We start from the raw sequence: 12,495 nt of genomic DNA, 5'->3' as shown, positions 1-12,495 counted from the left end.
AACGCGAGGGCTGATCTCAGTGCTCACGCTATCGCTTGTTTGTATTGCAGGAGCCAGACGCAGCCCCACGCCCAGACCCACCTTCCTCCACCCATTTAGTGAGTCCTTGTACGACAGGGCTTACGGTCTGTATACAAGGCAAGACAACAGGGCAAGGAAAAACAAAACAGGTGAAAAGGACAAAGTAACAGTGAAATTATCATAATTTTAGCTAGTTAAAACCATACTAAATGTAGCAAGAATCAAGGCTAGCAATCTCACAGCCTGGCTCTACTGGGGAGTGTTTTGTCTGGCATCATAACAGAGGTGAGCTTTTAATTAGTGTGATCTTGAAATCGGTGGGATATCGGCACAGTAGGAGTAGTGGCTGCACTTCAAGACCTCCCATTGAAAGTAGCCAGAGCACGGGAGGAAGAAGTCTTAGATGAGAAGCACCAATAAAATCTACAGCATATTTCAGACTTCGAAAAACTTTCATCAGAATCGCTATTCTGCTCACAAGAGGGGGAATGGAAAAATCTGGCCCCTATTAAAGAAAAGCTCTTGATTAAAATGGGGATTTTAGTGCAGCTTTCAAAGGAAAATCCTATTTAAAGCTCCTGTTTCCTCATTTTGATAGATTCCCCTGGGAAATGTACATAAGGATAACTCCTTTAGAAAACACAGTGTGCTCTCCTTTGAACTTAGATGAAATTCCACATGGAAAATACAACAGCTTGGTGTTCTTTTTGCTAACAGAGTCAGCAGGCAGCTATAGGTATGCAGAATGCACTATATATATATATGTGTGTGTGTAAGATATATATATATATATAAAATCACCTGTGCTAAAGGAAAGGAAACAAGCTCAGGGTTAAAAATGACAAGGAAAAATGGAGTGCGGGTCTTGTTTCTGCTCTTACTTTGAGAGCAGGATTCTGCATTGTCGGGTCTTGCAAAATCATTCTACCTCTGCTAAGAGAATATGACTCTCCATGCAAAAATCAGATGTACCACTCCTTATGCAGAAGTGTGAACATGCTGCATCAGGCATGAGCTCTCTTTATGACGGTGATCAAATTATCTAAAAAATAATGCCAATGGGGAATTTATCTATGAAGTAGGGGTGAATTACACAGGAATGTCGATAAGCGAGGAACTGGGAAGGTAAACAGAAAGTAGGCTCGGACATAGATTTTAAAGCAATCTGGTCATATCCCTAACCCAATCACAGGTTTTTATGGCAAGTAAATACGTACTTAAGATGCTCATCACACCTCTGACTGAGGACCACAATGGGGGACAGTACTGCAGAGCTCTGAAACAGGGGGTACCTGCTATTGATTTGGATATTGAATAGCAACTCAGTGGACAAGAGTGACATAGTCTGTAGTGGACAAGAGCGACATAGTCTGTGCTTGTGGCCAAGTGCATTGCTTCTGAGCAGTATTTTGGGGAAAAAATTGCATATTGATCATCAAGGAAAAAAACAGCTAAATAATACCGCTTCTCAGGAGTGCATTTACGAAGTAACATATCTTGTGTGTCTGTAGTTCTGGAGGTTTTTGCTTGCATGTGGCAAGTATCTAACCCCAGGGTAAGGGTCAGTGCCAAGGATAGTCCAAATGAATTGATTAAGCTAAATCACGGTCAAAGTGTGTCAAAGATCATCTTACCTTTCAGGAACAGAATTACTCCCAAGCCATTTTCAGAGCCTCACGGCTCAGGTGTCATTGCAGCCTCTCCTTGTATTCACTGCATTGATTTTTTTCTTTTTTTTTCAATTCCCATGCCACCCATAAGGATATTTCCACAGAACCAGGTTTAATAGCTGTTTTCTGTTTTCTTTTTCCAAGAACAAAAAACTTCATGTGTGGGATTCATTTGACCAAATACAACCACCCATTTCCAAGTTAGTCATCCTCCAACTTCCTTTACACTCTCTGCAGAGAAAAAGTACTTTGAGGGAGAGATTCATCTCATGTTAAAGACAGCTAAAATTAGGCAAATTGACTGTGCCCTCACAGACTATATTTTTCGCTTTTCTTTGCAAGCAAAGCTGAGAGGCACTAGCTCAGATGTTCCAATGTACACTGAAAATGTCTAAATGTAACTGAGATGAATGCCAATGCGCCCTATTTTGTGCTTTTTTTCCCTCTTTTTCTTTTTAAGTACCACCAGTGCTATATATTTTGCTCAATTCCTGATGTAATTTCTGATTCATGACTACTCTGTCATTACTAGGTGAGAACACAGAGCTGCCTCCCTTCTCCACAACAGGAGGAGACCACTCGGTTCTGGAGGATGCGGTATCACCAGCTCTTACTGCTACAGTCATTATCATCATCACCGTTATCATATCGGGGAGTGCTTACCTGTGTTTCCTGAAATACATCTGCTCTGGATGCTGCAAAGCTACCCAGGTAGTACCAGCCAGAAGGCTTGATCCTAGCAGGTCTGAAGAACAAGTCTAATCTCACCTCAGCAGGTGATTTACTCAGCTGTAGTAAGAAATATCTGTAACTAAGAAGAAATATCAGAAAGCAGTGGAGACATGCTATTCACCGAATAATAACAACTAACAGACCCCTCCCTAATATCAGTGATTTGCCATACTGTACCCTTTGTATCTTTAATTGATTCTTCCCAGGTATAGTGAATCTTCTTTTGCAGCTTTCGGATGAAACGCTACTATAGATCACACTTTCCAGTACTATTTGCCTCTCCTTGACAATATCTTTCATCCCCTCTGACAAATCTGGCTTACTGCTTTTTCTTGACATTTCTCTGCTTTCATATTCGATTGGATTTGGGGTTCCAGAGTTCTGCCATTGCTACCAAGTGTTCTCTCTTGGAGACAGAGAGAAAGAGCACAGGACTGGATACCTTGGGAACTGTCTGAATCTGTCATCTTTTGAAACGGTAAAGGCAACCTGGACACACTTCTGGAGCTCTAAAGCCAAGCCTTTGGTCTCCATATACAGGTATCTCAATGATACACTATAGCTTGCATTATGTCAGAGGTCAAAATGGATGTTCCAGCAATCTTCTGACTGTAAACTCCATGCCAATGCATACTCACATTTCTGTTACTAACAGATCTCTAAAGTCCATGTGTCGCTTTTTCTTTACTGGTGAAACATTCCATATTTGCTGTGTAACCAAGCCGCTATTGTGCGTCTAGCAGAGCCACAACTATACTGACGGGTTAATAAAACTCTCAGCTGACACCATTCCGGCCATGCCAGTGCTATTCTTCCAGTTATGCGTCCTACCCAGTGCGTGAAACATGTTTGAACCTTGTTAGCTGTCCGGAAAGAAACACATCTGGGTGAAATAAAAGTGAATCGTACACTTTCTGACAGCAGACATTTTTACTCTTTCTTGGGATCAGCTGAGAAAACGAAGTTCAGAAGAACATACCAGTGGAATGGCTCTTCTTGGGTCATTTCGGCTTAAGGTGAACAGGGAAGTATTGAAAAGCTTTTTGGAAGATCTGATTGTGGGGTTTGCTGTGCAGCTCCCAAAGAGAAACAGGTACAGATAAATAAAGGCAAACATCCAGAGACAGTCCGTTTGAGACCTAGCTGTATCAAGTCTTTGAAGTGTGTGTTGTCTGTGACTAAAACATTCGCTGACCCAACTACAGCTGTCTTTGCCCTCTTACAAAGGGCAAAAATCTCTCTCCAGGAGACATTGCTTTTATGTCAGCCTCTCCTCTTCCCCTTTAAAACAAAATCTAAGCAGTTCTGGTCTTTGTTTTTGCAGTAAAAAAGCTTGGAAATGGGATGTTTGAAATGCCCATGAGGAAAATTTGAAAGAGAAACTCTTCTTTTTACAAATCTGCCTATGTGGGCTGAGACAATTCACATTTTTCTGAAGAGCTGGGTTGCCAGCACTGTATGCCAGGCAAGTTTTGGACCTGATCTGTGTCCCTTGGGCATCCAGTGCTCCTAATCCAACAGCAAAGATGAAATACAAGAGCCAGGATCACTGTTATTCTGGGAGAAGGCCAACGAAAAGCAGCGCAGCTCTGCATTCAGACCTGGATAAATTCCATTATCGTTATTCAGATTTCACCTGCAATTGATCAGCAGTATTTATGCTTAAAGCTGATATGTTTATCTTGCCAAGTCAAAGCTGTATATTGTGTTTCGCCTCTTAAATCTCAGCGTGTTTCAGTAGCTCTGTATGTGTCACTAGTAAGTCAACTGAAGAGCTGATTTCTATCAAATGAAAGACTGACCTTGATAAATCTACTTTACAGCTGTGCATATCGGTGAAGAAAATAAAATAAATAAATCTTGATCCCTCTTTCATTGTATAAAATGACCATTGTATTTTTAGCTGTAGAAGTTTCCATGACTTTCATTTCATACCAGAGAGCTATTTGTGAAAATAGCTCAGCAGTCCAAGGAAAGCCCATGAGCACTGCTGCTAGCTCTCAGTATGTGCTGGTCATTGTTGATATTTTGACAGCTGTATTGACAACACAATAATTTGTATTTCATATTTTGCTTTCATTAAAACATTTTCTCACATCTCAAACATTTCTGACTGATACCACTAAATAAAGTCATCAAATGCATAAATCTGATTCTTCTTGATCAATTAGGTGCTTGGGTTCTCGATTAATGATGTGTTGGGGTTGGTTACTTCCATTCTAGGTACCTGTGGCATCCTGGTTTTACATAAAGGAATTGCTCTTCTCAGGTTTGTTTTGACACACAGTCAGCCTGCTGCCGGGGTTCTTCTGGCTGGGAACAAGGATGTCCCTCTCTGTAGGCTGGCCTTGAGAGACCTGGGTTTCTCATTCTTCCAGAGATGATCTACGTGAACACCTCCAAGCAGGTCTAACACCTCCAAGGACCTCTGTGTATCTACCCAGCATCAGTGCAGCTTGGGGGGGACCACACAGACATTTCCCACCAAACTCACAACCACCAAGCTACAGCTCTGGCTGCAGTTTCCTTCCTTTCCTCCACTGGGACCAGCTCTGCTCGGCAATTAATTTAATAGGAATTAACCCAAGAAGAAACAAAAACAGCTTAGTGGTCAAGGTACTGCCCTGGGCAACAGGTGGCACAGGCACTGCTCCCTTGCCCTGGGATTTGCTTCTGTATTTGCCATTAATCTTCAGAAAAGAAGACATGACTGGGAGCAGACCAGGATCTGCTGTTCTCCCAGGTCAGCTGCCTGTTCAGCCAGAAAAATATGGGTCTGATTAATTTTAAATATTTTTATACAGCGTGTGACAGCAGTGCTGAGCATCACAGCGGTTGGAAGGAGACAGGGGAAAGTGAGTGAAAAAGACTTGGTGGTCAGAGCTGAAAAGCCTCAGTACCGGTGGTTTACAGGGAAATCTAACCCCTTAATCCTCATTTTTTAGCCTCATTTAGCAAAATGTGACTCTTCTCCCTTCGCTCACACTCTGTCCTTAGGAAAAAGGCCTCAGCAAGGGGGCTACATCAACCACAGCAACAAAAACATCCCGCGAAGGTATCCAGCAGAGGGAGTTCCACGAATGCAACAAACCCAGGCTGAAACAGAACCGGTTATAAACCGGCCGGGATGAGCTGCCGGGTGCCCCCCGGGATGGGCAAGCTGCTCCCCGCGGCCCTGGTGAGGAGCCCGGGCTGAATTCAGCCAAGTACTGACCCGAATCTGCGTAATCGCCAGTGAATACTCAGTGAACTCGAATGCTCTGCGCATTGCACGGAGCCAGGGTTTCATTAGAGGGGTGAAAATACTCAGCGCTTCGCAGGATCATATGAGGAAAAGAAAAGACTCTGTTTACACCTCGGCTTTTGTTTTTCCCTCGCTGGTTTGCTTGTCAGACAGAAAGCCAAGCGAGGGCCAGCCCCGATTCTGAGAGGCCGGCGGAGGAAGCCTTGGAAGCAAACCTGACTGCTTCCAGAGTCTGTGGCGAGGCCACGCGGCGGGCACAGAAACCACTGCTCTTGCCGGACCCCGGACACCTCTTCCAGAGAGAAAGGCGATGAAACGGTGACACCTCTCCATCCACACTACGGGACGAATCTCTGATTCAACGTGAAGTCTACCTCCGAGATCCTTTGACCCAATTCATGTTAATACTGTTTTCACCAGAGGGGAAGAGTGCATGCTATCCCTTTACCAAAAAAAAAACGGTCAAATTCCTGCCTCCCTCTGTCCCAGAAAGCAAGCAAAGGATCGCAGTGCTAGCAAACCAGCGTGGAAATATCCCAGACTAAAAATACCATCTTAGAGCTTTTTTAATTTTTTTTTTTTTTTTTTAATGTTATCTCCTGGGTACCACAGTGTCTTGAAGAGCTGCTAAAAGAAATTTAAGAAAAAACACTCCACCCTGCTGGAGATCCTGCATAAATTCTGCTTTATATCGAAGTAAAGGAGCACAAGGAGTTAATCCCAGCTATGTGCTTTGACACAGCTCCTGGCTCAAGGCTAGCAGAGGCTGTGAGAAGATGTTAAATGAAGGTGATTCCTGTCTTGATGAGATTATTTTCTAATAAGGAAAAAGAAAAAAAAAAGGCATCACAATATTAGAAATGGACTACACTGTGTTTTCTATGACCGCAAGAACAGTCAGGGGAGCAGAAAGAGATGCAGAGAGGGTTTTGCCTTAGAACATTCCTGAGCCTGAATTCCAGCCCCGAGAGCAGCCGGCCCCCAGCCCAGGGCACAGCCCTTTGTCACCTCTCCTCCCTCTGTAAACCGGGAGTCTTAATACCCCCCCTCAACCCCTCCTTTTCACAGGAATGCTGAAGAAAATGCCTGGAAGATGAAGTGCCTGCGCTGCTGTCACGCTGCCAATTCTCCGGCGCTGCGCGGATTCATATGGTAACCAGAGCCAAGGTCAGGGAAGCATTAGGCAGCCTGAATTTGGCAGACGGGGGTGTCGGTGTCTGATAGCCCTCACTCATGGATTAGATTAGCATGAAACGCCCTGCCTAGGTTATCCTTGAAAATCACTTCAGCTACTGCAGGAGACGGCTGTGCATTGCCATTAGCAGGGTTGAGGGCAGGACAGTTACTTTCAATGCACATTTGCTTCGTCGGTCTTGGTTTTCCGGGCTGTTAGTGTTGGTTTAAGCCTATATAATTTGAATATAAGTGTCCCCAGGCCCTTTAATGGTTACTAATCTGTTCATATTTAAGCTAACGTTCTTTTATCCCTTTCCTCTTTTCGCTTCTTTCAAGCATATCCAGGGGGTGTCTACTGACAGGCCATTTTCAATGGTGGTTCCCTCACTGTGAAGGTCTTGTCAGTCCTATCTGAGCATATAGATTTTTGTACAATGAATTTCTGGAGAAAGACCATGATTTAACACCCACCAAGGCCGTACATCCACGGGGTGCAGACCAGCACAGAACACCACCTGGGCAAAGCCAGGCATCCACATCAGTGTATTTTCTTGCCTGACAAACCCTGCCATAAGCAAGGCTGAGGACCTTGTGTGCAATGTCCTCTGCGCACACTGCTCCCGGTTTTGAAGCCAGATAGCTGGGCCCCAGCCACCAGGCACCACGCTCCGCTGCTCCGTGCGATGAGGGGCTGCTGGTGAGGTCATCCTTCGCTGGAGAAAACATCTGGGATGACAGCAGGTAGCTCCGGTCCTGTGCCAGGAGACGAGCAGGTCAGGACTATGAGGCTTGTTTTGATCATATCAAGAATGTCTTTGCATATCAAACATATGTATTTTAAAAATATTTTCTTGATAGAAAGGCAAACACTACGAATGAAGAAGAAAATGCCAAGTGGGTTCTCCATGCTGTTTGCCAGTCGCCTTTAGTCTGGTGTCACTTGCAGTCTAGGGGAAAGGCGAGTCTTTTGAAGCACTAACGATATTATTAGAAATCTAAATATTTGCACTGCCTCTCCGTGTCTCCATCAGCCTCACACGAGACACCAGCTTTTCTGTTAGCAGTCATGAAGGTTGAAGTCCCGATGCCAGCCACGCTGTGCTCACCAGGAGGCTGGGACACAAAGAAGTGGGGGGAGAATATGAATCTCACTCACCTCTCCACTTTCCTGCCCCTCTGCAGAAAATATTGCCGTTGAAGGGATGTTCAAGTCGTGATGGTGAAAACCGGGACCGCACTGCAGCGCTGCTGCCTTCGTGGCCCTTCCCTCCTCTCCCCAGCACGTGCACTCACTCTTAGGGAAAGTTTCCATCATCTTTGCAACAGTGGAAAAGCACAAAGTGAAATACCAAGATTGGGCCTCTGTCAGTATTAGCAGGACTTGGGAAAAATGCCAATAAACCCAGACTAAAGCATTTTTCCTTTAATTCTGTGGGGCTCTGACAATAAATCTATGTTTTTCTAGGAGTTCCTTCTACTCTACATACCCTGACCCTCATTCAGTTCATTGCGTATGGTAGAAGAGTGTGAAACTACCATCCCAGAAAGGAGGTATCTCCCAGCTCCACAGCCATTCTGACTGAGGTCTGGTTTGCTCCACACAGGCAAATCAGCTTCCAAAAAGCAACATGATTCTGGAGGAACAATATTAACAAAATCAAAGTGCATGTGAGGAAAAGCTAAGACGAGGCCAGGAAGGCATTCAGCTGTCGGTAAACGCCCCCTCCCCTTTATCCCCTACCACTCCCTTGTCTCTTTATTCACACAGGAAAAAAAAACGATCCTGATGAAGCTGTAAATGACACAAAGCAAGTTTAATTTTTGCGGTGAAACCAGTGTGTAACAGCCTTGAGCTGAATTAAAGTCATACAAACTGGGGATAAATCAAAGCAGCTTGTGTAGAAGCATCCCAGGGCAGCCACAACATTGCTGAAGACTGCGATGGAAGCGGGGCCAAGAGTCACATGGAGATGAGTCCTTGCAAAAAGTCTTTTCTAATATAATCAAAGTCAAAATACAGTCCAAAGTGAGGCTGCTGTAAACAAAGGGAAATTTTATTAATTCCAGACGGCATCATAAAACTAAGTTTCAGAAAAAATCAAAGCCAACATGTTGAAGAAAATAACCACCTCTTTTTGGCCCATCTTGCAGAAAGAGGTATTGGCATCAGACAGCCCCTGTGGACATGGAGACGTTTATTCACATACATGCTCCTTACAAAATAAGAAAGGAAGAAAAAAAAAGGGCTTCCCACCTGCTTTCTCCACCTTCCCATTACAGTCTGGTCTCTACACATTTCACCAGGTGAGACCATGGGAATCGTGTTTTTTTTCTGCCTGATGAATTTTTATGGTTTCATACCTGAGTAAGTCACAAATCTCAGTCCAAAAAGTCAGCTGCACTGTGCACAGCTACTGGCAGTAAGAGCAGTCAGGGTTATCTGTGCCTTGCCTATCTTTGAAGCAAGAGAGCCAAGTTCATGAGAAAATCAAGGGTGGCTCCACTGAACCCAACAGCACAACTTTGATTAGCTACAGTGGGTTCAGGATTTCACCCCAGACATTCCTCCTGCAGTCTATAAACTGAACCTGAATCTGAAAGTCAGGTTTGGCTTTCTCTCTCTTTTCCATCACCAATAACCTGTGTTTGGACTTTCATATACAATTGTGTTTATAATCCGTACACCAGAAACCACTTCAGTGCTGGGAACGTGTTGTCCCTGCAGACCTCGCAAGGTGAAGAAGCAGTGCAAGTTTATTTGAGTCAATCGAGTCGGTCGGTAAGGTCCTGTCTATACACAGGAATTCAGTCTGCTGCACAAGCAAGGGCCAGAAGTGTTTACATGTTTCCATAGTCACTTAATAGCCACCACATACAAAATCCCCAAGTTTAGCATGCTTTCAGATGAACAAAACTCCACCTGGATCCTAGCCTTCACCCTGCTCCCATTAAGACTTCCCCAGATTTAGCTAACATCTTGCGTGCAACAGAAGAGTAGCTTTACTTAACTTGTCTAATTTTTTTGCTCAGTTCTGGCTGTTTGTTTGGCTGGCTCAGCTTCTGTCTGTACCTCTAATTCTCATAAATGTTTTACACTGGCCTGTTCACATTTTTGAAGTGGTGAGCTCCTCTTTACCTTGCCTTGATCTGTAAACAGCGAATTCCTGTTTAGGAGCTGTCACGTGGCTCTTTGCTGATGCTTCTTTTCTTTCGGCAGCTGGGACTGCAGTGTCTCTTCCCGGGCTGGCAAAAAACCTACTCAAACATCTTCAGAACCTTTGCAGCTTATGGTTTCTAGTTTTATTAAGTTCTTTACTGTGTGTGGAAGCTGTTGACTTCTCAGAGAATGATAGCAAACTAACTGGTAATGGTACCAAAACTAACTGCAAACATGTAATGCTTCATCAGGAACACAGGGACTGCTCTAGTGGCATGAAAAAAATGATTTTTGTGTGGCTATGGCCTCTGCTAAGACTTGCATGCCCTTTCCGAGGGACTCTTCTGCCGGCCTGGGGTGCTCCAGGGCACTGTGCAGTAGCAGTGCCGCAGCAGGTCCCCAGCACTGCGGTGGTCCAACTATTTTTCTCCAGCAGTGAGGTAACAGCTTGAACCATGGCTTCTGCCTGGAGAGTGTCAGGAAAATATTCACGCTGGTTGTGCCTCTCCTTCATACTGGTGCAACACTGGTGTCTGAGACCATTAAGTCCAGAGCCTTAGCCAAGAAGTGACGACCCTTAACTACACGCCTCTCAGCGTCATTGCGAATGGCCTCACAGACAGCAACGGCTCCGATGGACCCAAGCAAGACCAAAGTGATGCTGGACAAAAAGGTGAATCCCTTTAAAGAGCTCACTTGGACACTGACCTCACATCGCTCCACAGCACACATCTCCCTGCTATCCCCATGTTAAGAAACTTAGAGCCTTTCTCAGAACTTGCAGGACCACACTGTCTGAAACCACCTTCTTCCATCTCTGGCAAGCTAAGAAATTCCTTTATTTCGTCCTGGATGAGGCCTTGGTGACCCATGCCTGCATGGCCTCCCATTTGACCTGCTGTGATTCCCTGTTCGAATCAGAATGTGCAGGCAATAGGAGTCCAACTCAGCTTGCTTTCCCCACGCTTTGGGTTTCCGTGAACACAGGTGCCTTCACTGGCTCCTGGACAGCGTCCGGTGCCAGTGGTCAAGCCCATTTTATTGGTACTAACAAAAAGCTAAGATAAAGGTCAAGACATAATAAAATTTTTTTTTCATCCTCACTGGAGTCTGGCTACTAGAGGAGATCAGACAACTTCTGTCCCTGAGCACCTTGAGGGAATGAGGCAAATCCTTCCTGCCCGGATCAGCTCTGTCAAAATGTGACTCAGTCTCCGTCACTGCAAGGAATTGTTGTTTCTGTCTCAGCTGCAAGGTCACCTCTGGATTAAAATATTTGCAGTTCACTTTTGATGGATATTTGCCATCTGAAGTCAAGTGACGAAGGCACTTCATTTTCCTTCAAAACACTCATCATTTATACAGTTCTAAGTAGTTCTTCCTCTGAGACAATGTCACTGAGATGAACCTGAACTTCCTAAACAAAGCTAAAAACAGCCACTAGAAAAAAACTGAATTTCCCTAAACACTGGGAAATGAGTGAAACACCATTAAATATGGAAAAGAAGGACATGTAGGTTATTATTCTTTCCAGAGCTTTGTATTATAATTGTCACCCTTACAACAGTACCTACATAGAGCAATTCAGATAAGAACCCCCCTGAGATAAGCATTGTGCAAGGCCCTTATAGTACGAGGCAATCCCCATAATAGCAAGCAGATTAATGTTAAAGACATGGAAGCATTTCATAGCTGAATGTCCTGTCAGTAAAGTCGGATAATACGCCTTCTTTTCACACACCATTTGCCTTCTAGCAAAGGAGGATAAATTCACCTGCACCGATGACTTCCAGCATTCAGGCCAGGTCACTTTGGATAAATCTGCATGGGTCACCTCGGGCAGACAGGACTCACTTGTCAGTGCTCAGAGCAGCAGGGACGTCAGCCAGCTTCGACCCGAAGGCTGCGCGACCACGTTAGCACCGTGCTGGGTTGCGTTCCTCCGCCTGGCTGGTGTGACCAAGGGGACAGAGCAAAAAGCAGGGCAGAGGGATAATGCTGTAGATAAGAAGAATTCAAGAGAGTGATTCAGTGACTTTCCTAAGGTCACACAGAGGAACTGGCTGGGGTGACAACAGGGCACAACTATGAAAAGCAACAAGACAAACCTCCTTTTCTGAAGGGTGACCAATCCAACATTGTCTGACTTGGGTTTGGAAAGCATGTTGCGCAGACAAAGCATTCCTCTCCTTTTCTTTCTGAATGTGCTGGCTGCAACTTTACCAAGCTTGTGTTTTCCTTCTTGAATTTCTTTATGGTTTTCCCTATTCCACCACCAGCGCCCGGGGTGAAGTGTCAGATACCAGTGGGGAAGGTGAGTGCAGACAGAAGGAATGCAAGTGTTGGAGGAAGCCAGGCTGCCAGACAGCATCTGCGTCTCCTGCTGAAGGCTACGTTGGTGCTGACACACCGGGTTATTTCTGCTGTGATACTACCCGGGTGTCTAATTAAAGACAAGGTTAAAGACACAGCCTGAGATTTAAAGTTATGAATAC

At 44.7% G+C, this 12,495-nt stretch overlaps 1 long non-coding RNA gene across 1 annotated transcript; it reads right to left on the bottom strand.

Annotated features, from left to right (window-relative positions):
• Window positions 1–8,737: 8,737 nt before the first annotated feature.
• Window positions 8,738–12,246, bottom strand: LOC142361784 (uncharacterized). The gene is made up of 3 exons (XR_012764392.1): window positions 12,109–12,246; window positions 11,775–11,998; window positions 8,738–8,878 (listed from the first exon to the last, which is right to left on the bottom strand). It is a non-coding gene; the product is annotated as an uncharacterized LOC142361784 (long non-coding RNA).
• Window positions 12,247–12,495: the final 249 nt, after the last annotated feature.

The sequence above is a fragment of the Opisthocomus hoazin genome, chromosome 1 (genome assembly GCF_030867145.1).
Source record: "Opisthocomus hoazin isolate bOpiHoa1 chromosome 1, bOpiHoa1.hap1, whole genome shotgun sequence".
Classification (NCBI taxonomy): domain Eukaryota; kingdom Metazoa; phylum Chordata; class Aves; order Opisthocomiformes; family Opisthocomidae; genus Opisthocomus; species Opisthocomus hoazin.
Note: the sequence above shows the minus strand (reverse complement) of the source record. Positions and strands in the feature narration are given on the sequence as shown.